Below are 14,719 nucleotides of genomic sequence, written 5' to 3' on the forward strand. Positions count from 1 at the left end.
TTTCTGGTGTTTGAGGCCAAGAGGGCACATGGGAGCCATGGCCTGAGGATGGATCCCAGCCGACCCCCTCATAGGTGTCAATGTTATGACATGTGTACTACTTCAGTGTTTTTTCTCACAACAAGAGCACTTCATCTTCCAGGGTGGCCTGGCCTCATAAAAAAGATCTAGATTTACATGCTGGGGATCCAACCAGCCACCTTCATCTCTTCCTGTTGCACTTATGCTTGACTTCCTGTGGGTTCGGCCCAAAGTCAGAGGTGATAAATAACTGCAGAATAGAGTGGAGAAACGTTCAATTACCTCTCTGATGTACACCAAGCATAGATACAATGTTTAATTCTTCTATTGTTTTCTTTTCCTTCACAGTAAAATAGTTTTTGTGCTACGTAGAGATGAGTATTATTAACCCCTTGCAGAGTGCTGTTTGTCTGAGTTTCGTTTTATTACGTTTCTGTTGCTCATTACATAAATACCAGAAACTATATTGTTCACAACAATAAACAATTAGAAAATGTACAAGTAGACCTGATTAATGTTGAATAAAAGTGAATAAATGGAGCATGAAGAGGATTTTTGATGTATTTTCCCTCTTGGCACAGAGAAGTAGCCTACACATGGAAAACATAAAGTTGGTTAATGAGGATCATGTGCTGTGTTCAGGCAGAAGATCACTGCGGTTGTCAAAGAGGTTTCAGGACATGATACTTATTGTCATGTATAATGACTTGTCAGGATTCATTAGGATTCGTGCTGCTTTGCACAAAGCTTTGGAATATGCAGACTGTGTTCTATTTATCTTGATGAAACTCACTTGACACATTAAATTACTTTGATATGTCTTTGAAAACTTAGATGTTTTGTTAAAAATGAATTAAATTTTTTGATCACAGATATGTTATTCATTTGAAATGTTTTGTTGCTAATATACAAATTAATCTGTCGAGTCAACAGGATCCCGTTATTTTATTTTATTATTATTGTTTGAAGGTTTTTTATTATTTTTTTAATATATTGCCATGGTCTTAGTATTATCCCTTTAAAACTGTAGTGGCCTCCTAGTGGCAATGAAACAGAAAACGCTGTGGAAATGACCCTCAGTTTCAGATGAGCATCTATAAAGAGAACAAAGATGGCCAATTATTTTAAAGAAATATTATAAACTTCACATAAAACTGACATATCTTATTTATGCAAAATAATATAAATAAGTTAACATTAAATGAACAAATTACTGCTTTCCACCATAATTTGCACATCTTCACTTGGGATTTCACATCACTGGAGGATTAGATCCTGATTTCTAATGAATAAAAAACTTATTTCAGACACGTCAAGAAAAGAAATATTGAAGAAGACGCATCCAAATGTTGTTTATTAAGACTTAATATTGTGATGATATGCTGAAGGCGGAGTTTTAGAAAGAGTAGGAACTTCTAAAAGAGACAGCGATCCAAATTCAAGGTGTTGCTTTACAACTGAACATTTTCGCAGTACAATTGACGTAACCATAATTTCTGGCCTGTGCTAGAAAATTTCCAACCTTAAGTTCAAGAACATTTGGGCTGGAAGCAGGAAAATGATCCAAGTAACACCAGCAAGTGTATCTCTGAATTATAGGCTGACCAAGTGAAAGACTAAAGTCTGATTGAGATACTTCAAAAAAGTTATTCAATTATTTGAAACAATTTTGCTGAAAAAAAGTGGGACAACATTTTTCCACGGACTCATCATCAGTTGCTGCTGCAAAGTGCAGCACAACCTTATTTCTTCGGGTAAATTCCTTTTTTACATCCCACCATGTTGCTTTTTTGCTGAGTAACCAAAATCATCATTTCACAACTGCTGTTTGTTTTCTTTAAGTTATTGCTGTGTGAAATTAAAATTTGTCTGATGATTAGAACATTTTTATTTCAGAAAAATGCAAAAAACATATAAATCTTCACAGCAAAGGGTATGTTTAATTGGCACCCATTTTGTGTCGCCCACTAATCTAAAATAAAAATAATCCCCACAGCCTGAGTAGAGGAATACCCTGGGAACTACTAGAAACAGCAAAAAAAAAAAAAAAAACTGATTAATTGCAACCAGGACGGATTTACATTTAGAAAGTTTTCCCCTTTGCGAGAGGATTACATGCAGCTGAAATATTAAAGCCACTCTGTGTTTAGGTAGCAGGCACCATGACAAGGTCTGCAACATTTGTGCCGGACAAGAACTGACAAACCATCACTTAGTTCACACTACAAGAAACACCTCATCCTTTCCCCTGGCTGAATCAAGCCGCAGATCATTGTCTCCGCCACTGAGAGCGATTTTCCATCATGCCGCCACTGTCAGCAAGAACATGAGGTCGACCTTTTAATCAGCTCATGGTTCACAGGGCCCCTGGCGCCAGTGAAAGGAACAGCCTCTCATCTTGTGGCACAAATAGTGACGGCCTTATGCCCCGTTGCCATTGCCAATATATTCAAACTGTGATGATGTTCCCACACAAATATTTCATGTTGTACCTTAGCATCCAAGACCCACAGTGCATGAGCAGGAGAGGAAACCTGTGTTTTATCACCCTTAGAAGGCTGCAAGCCAAAAGTCAATGAGAAGAAGTCTTTTGACGCGCCCCTGCACAAGGTTAATGCTTCTAACACACTTCAGTGTTGCAGCATTTCTTCACCAGGATGACCACATCTATTTTTCTTTACATATGAGGTCAAACTCTACCCACATGAAGCAGTCTCTGATTGCAAAGATAATTAAAGTGTTAATTTAATGGCCATTTCCATTTTGTTAATTAAAGCAAACATTGCCTCAAGGACCTCTCGCTGCAGTCCCACAACATGCTGGAGTGTTTCTTAAATATGTTAAATATATGCACCAAGGCGTGTTATAAACGAGGTTTTCTTTGCTAAGTGTCCCGGTCTATTTTTGTATGTCAAAGCGAATGATTGACTGCGCAGAAAAAGAAAACATCTTAATGTGTGTGATGGTCCAGAAATAAGGTATTTATTCCAATTGGCTAAAAGAAAAGGGCTTTGAGTGTGACTTTTATCTTGGCCACTGAATTTTTCCTGCAAAATTGTAAATGCATAAGTGTATAATTAGGATATAAGAGAAGTATAAACATCTTTAATTATGTAAGTGATTTCAGCTACTGCGGCTCCATTTATCAAAACCTGCTGCTCCTTAAGTTGAAATTACTTTTAAACAAACTGCAAAAAAAACAAAAAAATAAACTTTTTGTGAATGTACATAAAATCTCAACACCTATGTTAAACTAATTAGAAATCATTTAAGACCTATCACTACTTATTTTCACTGCATCTTATATCTCTGCATCTGAAAGGAAATTCTAATCTGAAATAAAATCTCCCATTTAGCAGTTGGTTTGTTTTAAAACCTGGCATTAGTTTATTTAAACAGCACATCTGTCGGGTCCAGCTCACAGCTGGGTGCAGTTCATTCTATCAAAAGCTCTCTTTTTAGTCCGTTTTTTGCTCCCTTTTTCAAATTCATTTTCACGTTCACGGTGTGTACTCTCAGCGACGTTCGCTAGAAGAGAACATTACTGTAAATGACCATAGGTAGGGTTTTTTTTTTTTTTTGAGTTCACCCTGAAAACAGAAACACTCAGTCAGGTTCACGTTCGTCCTGTCAAAATATGTGATTGACCAGTATTTCAAAACATCACCTTCAAATGTCAATATGTGCAGTAACACAAACTGCGAAGTGACTACATGTGGCTGCTGGACAACAGCCCACTTTGAGAAAGTTGGACGAGTGGGCGAGGGAACGTTTCCATGTTTTCGTTTCAAAGTTCAACATCAGCTTTTCGGGAAAAAAGGCTTTCCTCTGGTGATAATGAGACATCTCTGTTCTCAAATTCTAGCATTTACAACTTGTACAGTTGACTTGCAAAAGTTTTTATAGACCTTGCACATTTTTACACTTCTCTGTCATTTGTATTTTTCTAATTAGATCAAGTGTGCCCTGTGCTAGTTTCAGTCTTTTCTCTTAATCTATGCCCATTTTACTTTGCACAGTTGCTTAAGCTATTGGATGTGATCTTTGAACATCAGTTTATGAGTCATGTGAGAAATTCTCATATTATTTCACATTTGAACTTTAATTTGGTCATTCTAACACATAATATGCTTTGATTAAAATCATTTTGTTGTACGTCCACCTGTATGTTTAAGCTTTTCTGGCCGGAATATGAACCTCTATCTTCCAAATCCTCAATTTCTGTAGGATTACCCGTATCTTGCTTAATCCACATTCTCTTTCAGTCCATGTTAAAAATAGCATCCCAGAGTATGATGCTAACACCACCATATGTTACAGTGATGATGTGTATATTTATTTGACACATTTGACCAAAGCACCATCTTCTACAGCTTTTCTGAGTCTCCAGAGTCTCCTGAACATTAATGTTAATCTCTGCAGCCCCCTCGGAGTTGGCCCTTCTGATTGATCCCAGGCAGTTTGCGTTAGGGGCCACAGCTCAGTAAGTTTGTAGCTGTCATTTTTGGTTTTTGAAAAACTTTAGTCATTTAACAATTACAGACACAGTGATTAGTTTGTAAAAGATTTAATGTAGAAGGCAATAGTTTGGCTAAAGGCGGGATAGATCTGGATCCTCTCTGGAAAAAAAGGTAAGTGGTACGCTTTTTTATTTTTATTTTTGAGAACTGGGGAGATTAATTATAGAGAACCATTTTCTTACTGTTTGTGACTGGACATAAAGATCCTGGAAGAGGTATGTACATCCATCCATGTCTCTTTTCTTTGTCGCAGGGGGAATGAACTCGAGGAAGAGAATGAAATCTCAATAACATCTCACAAAATTCTAGGAAGGCCATATTATCACATCCATACTATCTGTTGTCTGTTTCAGGGAAAACACTCATCAACTCCTTCCTAATTAGGTCAAATGCGTTCCAGCTGGGGACACCTGCCAGGTAAAGGAGACAACATAAAAACCAGTCCAACATTCTGCATATAGTAGTACACAGAACACCTGGATTTATTCTGAGATAACAATGCACACAGATAAACTTAATTTACTAATTATAGGTAATTTCTGAACAAAGATTTATGCAATGGATTTTATTTAGTGGCATCAGAGGAAAAGGGTTCTGAAAACACATAGGCTGGTCACTTTTCAGCATTTTGCTCATGAAAAATGTTTTAATTATGAGTCATTCACTTTCCACTTCATATTTATTAACCACTTTGGCATAAAATCCCAATAAAATACATCAAAGTTTATGGCTGTAATATTACAAAAATGTAGCCAGCTGATATGAAAAAAAAAACTTCTCAAGTTAAACTTATAGTACAAAGTTACATAGTTTGTTTTAAAGTTGTTCGAACAGGCCAGCAATGCAATCATTTTCAATGTATGACCTCATGTCTGCCTGCCTATTAGAGTTGAGCAGTGTTTCACTACTGGGGCAAAGAATCATAGTCTTTCTCGCCCTGTTTTGACAGGGAGAGTTATGCCTCACAGACACCAGATTCACCACCAAGCTTCATGAGCTCGTGGAGAGCATTTAGGGCGCCACAGGGGCCTCTTGACCTAAGAGGAAGTCAGGAGTATAAAAGGTGACAAATTAGTTTGTAACTAAACAAAGACATGTGCAGAAATCCCCATGCTGAATCATAAGTGATTCTAAAAAGCGCTAGCTGGCAATAGGTGAGAATCTGTCAGGAAATAATTCATTCCTACTGCTTTGATTTAAAATTAATGCCAACCTTTGGAGCACTGCCGCTCCTGTTACAAGAAATGTAAGAGCATTAAGTCTCCCTGCACCAGCCTATGATGAATGGAGCTCTATGTGGGGGGAAAACCAACATGCTCATTTTAGAGATGCAAAAACTGACCAGAATTCTTTTAATAAGGCAATAAAATGAAAGGGGTGTGTATTATGATTCGTGTCTTTTTCTGTGCGAGGCAGTCAGAAGGGGCCTGATTATGTGACAGGTCACGAAACGCTCGGGGAGCGATCGTTTGTGGTGAAAAGAAAAATCAAGGCAATTTGTGCACTGTGGTTGGCAAAAGGTGCCACTCTTAGTCTTTTCCAAAACCTCTCACCGCAGTTTTCAATTCATGAGGCCGCAGATGTGAGAGAGCCCCTGTGGGAAGAACGAGCCTGTGCATCTCCATCTCATAATTAGAAGTTTCCCTCCAATTCAGATACTGAGTCTTTTGTCACCTGTCATGCAGGTTGTCTCCTTATGTCTTGTATCGCTTGGATTTTTAGTTGTACTTAATAAATATGTTTGTATTTGCAGGTGCAACTCAAAAAACTACAATTTCATCAAACTTAAACTTAATTGACTTAATTCAAACAGTGAAACTCATATGTGTTTGTTAAATATAGAATGGGATATTTCCGTCATTTATTTATGTGTATTTAGAATTTAGGTTGACAGGTAACAAAAAACCCAAATTCAACTTCAAAGATCTTTCAGAAGTTTCTGTCATGTACAGCAGATTCCAGTTTACCCCACAGCATCTCAATGAGATCAAAATCTATGTTTAGTTAGAAAAACTCAGTGCAGGATTTCAATTTCCAAATTCTTCCAGTGGATTTACTGTCTTGTTTTTAATATTTTTCATGCTGTAGGATGCAGTTCTGATTCAGTCTTCGTGCCTTGATTTTTTTACTCAAGCATCTTCTGATTAATGGTATTATTGATGGCTTGTTGGTGTGCTGTCCAAATCCTGCAGCAGTAAAGCATCCCCAAACCTTGACACTTCCAGCTCCATGCTTCACAGCAAGTTCTTTTTCGAGAACACTGTTTTTATGCCTGAATGAAACATTTTTATATTTATTTATTATTTGTTCTCTAGCAACCTTCAACTTTCATATCTTCAGCTTTTTTCTCATAAAGCAAAGATTTGCACCACCAATGAAAGTGAAACTTGTGTAGACTTAGTTCCATAGTAACATTTTAGAGACTTCTTTAAGCGGCTTACAATCTGCTTTCAGAGTAAATTTTAATGAATTTGAACAGCCAGACTTTATATTGGCAGTTGTATGTTGATAGTTGCTTTGCATATGTTCCACTTGCAGACTATTTTGCATACAGTGGAATGGCTGATTTAAATTTTTTCAGACCTCTTTCAGCCCCTCACCAGGTTCATAAGTTACCAGCCAGCTCACACATTTCTCGCTGTTTTGTTTTCTCACACTTCAACACGATGATGTTCTCTTATCTAGAGCTCATGTGATTTACACATGTACTATGTTTGCCATTTTAAGTGGGAATAAATACATTATTAGAATTCAAAATTAACATTCCTTTGTTTGGTATGTTAAAACAAAACAAAAGTAGGGTGTCTGATATTTTTCAGATGAATCTATCTTTACACCTGCAACCAGTACAAAGTAAAACATGCTACCAGTATACTCTTCCAGCAGCTTGTTTGTTTCTTTTCCCTCTGGAAAATAATGTGGCCTGTCAACTCATCTCCCCGGTCGCCTTGGTGGTCTTTGGCAAAGCCGCTGTCAGGGAATCCCCTGGTGTGCTGCTGACCTCTTCCTCAAACCTCTCCACTTATCTGCTGGAAGGGAAACAGGCTTCGCCGCCTCGGCCGGTCCTCCTGAAAGATGAAACCTGAGCAGGTCGCTCACTTTGTTGTGAGGGCAGACAGGAAGGAGTACCTGGTGGTAAAGTCATCACTGGGGAAGAGCAGCACCATCACTCGGCTGCTGGTGCAGAGTTTTCACAAGTAAAAACAGCTATGATGAAACAATTTCTCCTGAAGATGGTGACTTCAGTTAGTCTTTGACTCCTTTTAACATTCTTCCCACAAACTTAATTGAAGAACGCCTTCTATTGCAACTAACTATTGCTTTTATTTAGATTTCTAGATTGTTTTTAGAAAGATTTTCAGATGCCGGAGTGTCTCGATTAGCTCATTTTATTCATATAAATCTATTGCACCATAATTTCATCCTCAATTTTACCTGGATCAATCTGTTGTGAAAGGATTATTTAACTAGGAGCCCAGTTTGTGTGAGACTGGCAGTATTTTTTATCACTAAAAGAGATGTTGTAACTCTTCCTGTAATCTGTGAAAATGCATCTTCACTGAGTATTTTTTGTCTTATCTTACAAGAAAGTCTCTTCAAAAAAGTATTCAAACTTTATTCTCATTGAGTGTCTACATACTTTTTCATTGAGGTAGAAACCATCCCTCTCGGTGGGTGTGTGTGCAGGGGTGTGTGTGTGTGTGTGTGTGTGTGGGTGTGTATAGAGAGCAGAGAGCAGTCAGAGTAGCCCAGGACCTGGCGGGTCACAAAGGAAGCTTTGTAAAGGAAGTTAATGAGTGTTTTGTGAATGTCTCTTGATGCTCAGCAGCTCTGCAACACCTCTGCAGCTCATCAACCTGAAGTGCATTTCTGTGTGCGCACGCCTATGCTTACGTGTACAGCATGTATGAGTGGTGTTTGGAATTATTTGGTTCCACTTTTTAGAAATTATTTCTAATGTTTGTCCACTGTTTAAGCTGCGGTGTTTCTTCAGGGAGGTGAAGAGTTTGGTGGTAGATTTCCACGATGATTTCCGAATACGTGCCAGGAGTAAAATCCTATCACACTAAAGCAAATCCAACCAAAGCTCACATGATTCCTCTCCTGCTGCACATCTCTTCTACTCCTGTGGTCAAGTACCTTGCAGTTATTATAGCTTATTTGTTCAAGTGGTTAGGAAATATTAAATATCACAGGTTCTCTGCAGAGACTGGCCAATAATTATCAACAGATGTCTGCCAGTTGTGCAAATTGCATTTAAGTGTGTGAAGTGTGTGTGTGGGGGTGCATTGGCATGTGTGTGTGTTTGTGTGGCGGTAAGCTGGACAGAGACTGATGTGCACTAAAATGAGAGGTTGTGTTATCATTACCCTGATGGAAGAATATGACTACATCTGTGGTTATGAGAAGTGTAATAAAAGTGATTGAAAGCCGTTGAGTGGCAGCTAAAAGACAACATGGCTGACCAACTAGTCGGTCATCCTGTGTTGGATCAGTGTAAAGGTAGCAGCTCAATTTTATTTCCCATTTTGAAAATTATATTAACCTTTTCTGCATATCCTGGATGATGAATATGAACCGTGTGTCGGGGTGATCTGGAATCTGCACATCCAAAACAGTGAAAATATTTTCAGCAGGTAATCTTAAATATTTTTATGAATATCTTTTAATAACAAAATAGTTGCAATGTTCCTTGAAGATTAGGGGCTTTTCATAAAAAAAAAACCTTAATACATTTTTTATATATTCAGAAGATTTAAATATTCCTTACCAGGTTTTAAAATGATCCAAACTAATATGAAACTTCACAAATACAACTAACAGATTCCACACTGTTTATTAAGTAACATACATCAAATTCATAGCTATACGAATTGTATAGATTTTCTAAAATCTTCAGTGTGCTGCTCTGAGGCATGCAGGTGTGTATATTAGCATCATTCCAAGATGAAAATACATTAGCAAGGATATGAGCAATGTTATTATGTCATCTCCAAATTATTTCAAGTTCATGACATCACAGACAAATTATTAACAAGTGGAAACAATTAAGAAGTTTGCCAATCTTCACAGAAGTGGAAAACCCTGAAAATTCATCCTGATAGAAAGAAAAAGTGAAATTACAGTAAAATAGCATGTGTTAGCATACTAAATAAGCTGAAATATAATTTTAAAATTGATGAATGAACACACGAATAACTAAACTTTTAGATTCTCCAAAACGCTGCCCTTACTAATCCAAAAAAACACCACCACAATATTAATTGGACCTCATTCATCATGTCAATGTTTAGTCATTAAAACTGATTTCAGTCCATCGTTGCAGTCATTTATTTACCCAGATTTTATTATTGATGACACAGAGTCCCAAAGCTTTATGAAGTCTCCTCCAGATCATTGGAGAGACTCTTGATGAGTTTAACATCTGGAGTCTGCTGGACAAAACTTTTCTTACTCTGATGTTGATTCTTACTGTGAAATGGGAATTATCTAGACACATCAGAACAAATGAGCTATCTCATTGAGTTAAATTTTTATGGTTTTTATATCAACAATGTCTATGTTTGTCTGTTAAGACTGGAGGGATGACCTAAAGTGCGACAAGCTTGCAAATGAAGAAGAAAAAATCTGAAAGGGGCAAATACCTTTTTTTTTGGCCCTGTAGTCTTTTTTGGCCTTTATTTTTGTTTGATTCTGACCAAGATCAATCAAACATCACAAGAACATTTTGAAACTATTAATGAATACAGAACTGAAGTAAAGCTCTTACTTGCTTGTCTTGATCTCTCCAGAATTTTTTCACCAAAGATGATTAATGCTCGACTTCATTTTAACAACCAGTTAGCTGAAACACAAATACAGTAATAGCATTAAACATTTTTTGTTCTTTGAATCTACTAATCACATAATGTTTCACATTTCCTTGAATTACAATCTGCTGGTTTGAAGTTGTCAAATTTAACAGAACAAGATTGCCACACTTAATTAGGTGAAATATTAAAAAGAATGTTTAGTTTGTTATTCTATTGTTTTCCATTGTTTTTCTGTTGATCTGGTTATTTTATATATATATATATATATATATATATATATATATATATATATATATATATATATACTTGTGTATACTATATATATACTTGTGTATATATATGAATGCAATTTTGTTAAACCGATTTATTTCATCTCCTTAGGTGAATGTGTTGTTTACAGAAAGTAAAACACAATGAGGTGTTTAACACAAGCCTTTTCTACCAAAGTGAGGCTGAGATCAGTGGTGTGTCTGCACGGGTAGGGTCAAAGGTCACCAGGGCCCTAGAAACGTGTGCTGAATGACAGGAAGATCCCCCACACTTTCTCCACATGTTCCACCCAAAACACTGACCTCTCTTGTCCCCCTTGGGTGCTCGCCCACCACACTCATTTGGCACTTAAAAGAAACCTTACACCAGAAGAAGCACATTGGAGCATGTGCCAAATTACATTAAGAGGTGACACCGGCCGAAACATGTGTCGATCCGCCACACTCCTCCATCGCTCCCATCTTCCACTTTAATCTGCTTGAGTCTCATGTAGGGACTGTTGTTCATGGTAATTGTGGCTAAGTTGATTATAGGTTCAAAGATGGACAAATTGACACCAGGCACTCTGCACATGGTTAGCTGATGGTGATACTGGGGTAAGAATAAAACTATTTAATGCCACTTGTTAATAAAAAAATAAAAATAAAAAAAACTTTATTGTGCTTGACCACATCTGATCCTAAGATAAAAGAAAAAAAAAATCTTTCAATAACTACTTTGTAGACAATAATGAGAGTAAATATGTCTCAGAAAAACTTTACATGTACTCATAATTGGTATGAATGTCAAATTGATGTTGCATTTTTCCTAAACCTTGTGATAATACAGAAAACAGCTGCAGCGATTCAAACTTTGGTGCACTAGTTTGTATTTGTTGTTTATTTTCTCAGATCCAAAAGTTATTTACATACATTCCACTAATATTCCATCTATTGTCCCTTAGCAAGTTGATGAGTAGTCAAGCTTAATCTATGAGCTTCAGGAGTAAATCTGGAAATCTACCAATTTAACCAGGACTGGCAACATGTATTTGAATTTATTGTTCCTGTGCAACATAATATGTTAAAGCATAGTTCTCAATTTTTCATTAGGATTGAGGTCAGGACAATTCATAAAGGTTATTGTTACTCTCCTCAAAATCTACATATGCATTTGGGATCAATGTCCTAACTGTGTCCATATTTCAACCATCTGACCTAAATTGTCACCATCAGAGGAAAAACAATTAATTTGAACAAACTAAAAACCACCCAGGTTCATTCCTTTCATTTTCTGGAATCCATCGATTCGGTATAACTCAGTTTATTTATGTAGCACCAATTTGCAGCAAATGTAACCTCAAGGCGCTTCAAAACAAAAAAGGACAAATTTGTTTCCAATTATATAGAAGTACAACAAATCTAATTCATACCGATGCATCCAATCATACAGACAGATTAGATTAATGAACAAATTTATGACAATCCTGCCAAATCCATCAAGTTATTGACTTTTCAGCAGTTCCTCATAAATGTCAAGAATACACTGTCAATGTTGACAGTGAAGCCAGTTTAACATCAACATTATATAAGAAGATGCTGACTAAAAGTGAAACCCTTGCTCCAAAATAAAACCATTAAAGCTTCACTTAAAGTGGCAGCTGCTCACATGGACAAGTCAGATGAATGCTGTAGAAACATTTCATTTCATTGTTAAAAAGACTGAAGTATTTGGTAACAAGAATGTGAGGACACCACAAGACAAGGCCTTTAAGCCCAAGAGCACTATATTTATTGAACTAAAATTGTTTGTCAAACAAGGTGATGATACCGTCACAAAGAATCACTGATAGTGACACCGTTGAATTAGGAAAAATTGGAGGAATAATAAATAAAGAGGACAATGTCCAAATTTTCAAAACTTTACCCCAAATTAGCAGCTTGTTTGTTGAAACTTGGACTGAATAGGAAGTTCCTATCATTACATTGATATCAAATACAGATCAGACATGGAGCTGGAATGAATAAAACAGACTAACATTAATTTTCTGGAATGTACTTCCCAAAGCTCAGACCCCAAACCTAATAAAAATTATTAATGCCTACAACCCAGGTCTGTGCCAGGAAAGCAAACACTCTGATTTGATGAGTGGTCAACTATCCAGCCAGATTTATACCAGACATTTGTTGATGGCTTCAAGAAACCATCTGCTTTTTCAGTAACTTACCAATAGCCTTATAGTCAGATATTAGTAGAAAAGCCCCAAACATGAATGGTGAATATAAGTAAACTTCTGACTGAGTTCATCATCACTTCACAACTCAATCCAGTGTAGCCAGTTTTACCATCTGTTGTCAATTGCCAGGTCTCTCTGAGCTTAGTAAAGCATTATTTTACTAACCTAAACCAAGTGGTTTTTGCAGACAACTAAATGAACAACATTTTTTTTCCCTGTATCCAACTCAAAGGAATGAAAATGAAAGAGAAGTATGTGAAAGAAAAGATCTGCTATCTTGGAAAGTGATAACAGAAGCTGAAAGTTAGATGTGGGAGGGATGGTGCAACCAAGTTGAGGTCAAGTTAGCACTAAGTGAAAAATCTACTGAGATTTCATGTTTTCAAGTTCAGTGACCAGGCAGCCGACTATTATTAATAAAAGCAGATAAGTGTACTTGTCTCCAAGTTATTCCAGGTGGGGTTTTTTAACGTGCTACTGATTTAATTTCGTTGCATTCAGTTTATTTGTATATTACCAATTCAGAACAAGTATCTCAAGGCACTACAGAAAAGAAGGAAAAGAGATGTATACCATCAGAAGTGAGAATAATCTGTTTAATAATCCATGGATTAAGCATGAAACAATATGAAAATGTAGTATTATGATCAACATTATCCTAGTTAACATGTTAAAATATGCAAAAAATGCAATTTACTAACAGTGATGCCAGCAGCACAACATAGTAATATGATGTTAGATATGCATATAATGACAAATTGGAAAACTACCCTTCATCAAACACAATTTTGATTCTGCAGGCTTCTTGAGTTTTTGCAGACAAAAAAATAAAATAAAATACTGTAAGCAATTAATCTTTTGAAACGTGCTTTTTGAAGTTCAGGACACAAATACTGGGAAGGTTTTGCTAGAGGTCCTTTTGTAGTTCATCTGTTGTTGAGAATTGCTGAACAGATAAAAGATGTATTATTTTGGCAGTCCTGTTGAATATTGGCAAATACTTTGATGCAATAATTAAGTCCTAGAACACAAAAAACAAGTGAAAAACAGACATACTGAAGATAGCAGACATCCGGTTAAAAGTTACTTTATTGAGCAATAGCTTCCTGCATATCATGAAAACAAAATCCTCGTCTGCCCTGTAAAGTTAGAAAGTTCAAGTACCAACAACAATAACTTTCAGTACTCTTTGGTGGTTGAAATATTCATTTTTACCTGAATATGTGAGAAATTTTTGTTATTATTACATATGGTTTTTTGGTTATTTCATTTCATAGCACTAATACCAAGTGTAAGAATCTGCATCATACATTTATTTTATTCCTACTGTGGAAATGTGATTGTTTTGTCAGGGTTTATAAAGCTTTTCAGTAGCTCTGGTTGTAAACATGTGTCACTTCATGACATTTTTGCATAATAATAAAAATACAAAGTGACCACATTCAGATTTTTTACAATTATTTTTTTTATCTTTTCTTTTTTTGTGAAAAGAACATACAAGATGAAACAAGATCATATGCCTGGAAAACTCTTCCCCTCTTACTGTGCTCCACTGCTGACATTGGTCCCTTCCACTTCTACGATTCCCTGCAAGGACATGTCAAAAAATATTCTTGATTATCTTAATCATCCTCTTTGCTCATCTTTAAGCTTTTCCAGCTCTGCCTGTATGGATGCAACACAAAGCCTGCTGTGTTGAACAACCGCCTGTCCTCTGAGAGCCAGCCTTGCTTTTTTAGCTGGAGAACATAAGTGCTGACCCCAAGACAGAGCCCTTTCTCCCCTACTGTGAGTGACAGCCCTGCCTGAAATGTGGACACAGGACCTTGTTGCCCCCGATGGGAGGTAAGGGGCGCGCTCCCTCACAGCACCGCTGTCTG

Source organism: Xiphophorus maculatus, chromosome 23 (assembly GCF_002775205.1).
Source record: "Xiphophorus maculatus strain JP 163 A chromosome 23, X_maculatus-5.0-male, whole genome shotgun sequence".
NCBI classification, from domain to species: Eukaryota; Metazoa; Chordata; class Actinopteri; order Cyprinodontiformes; family Poeciliidae; genus Xiphophorus; species Xiphophorus maculatus.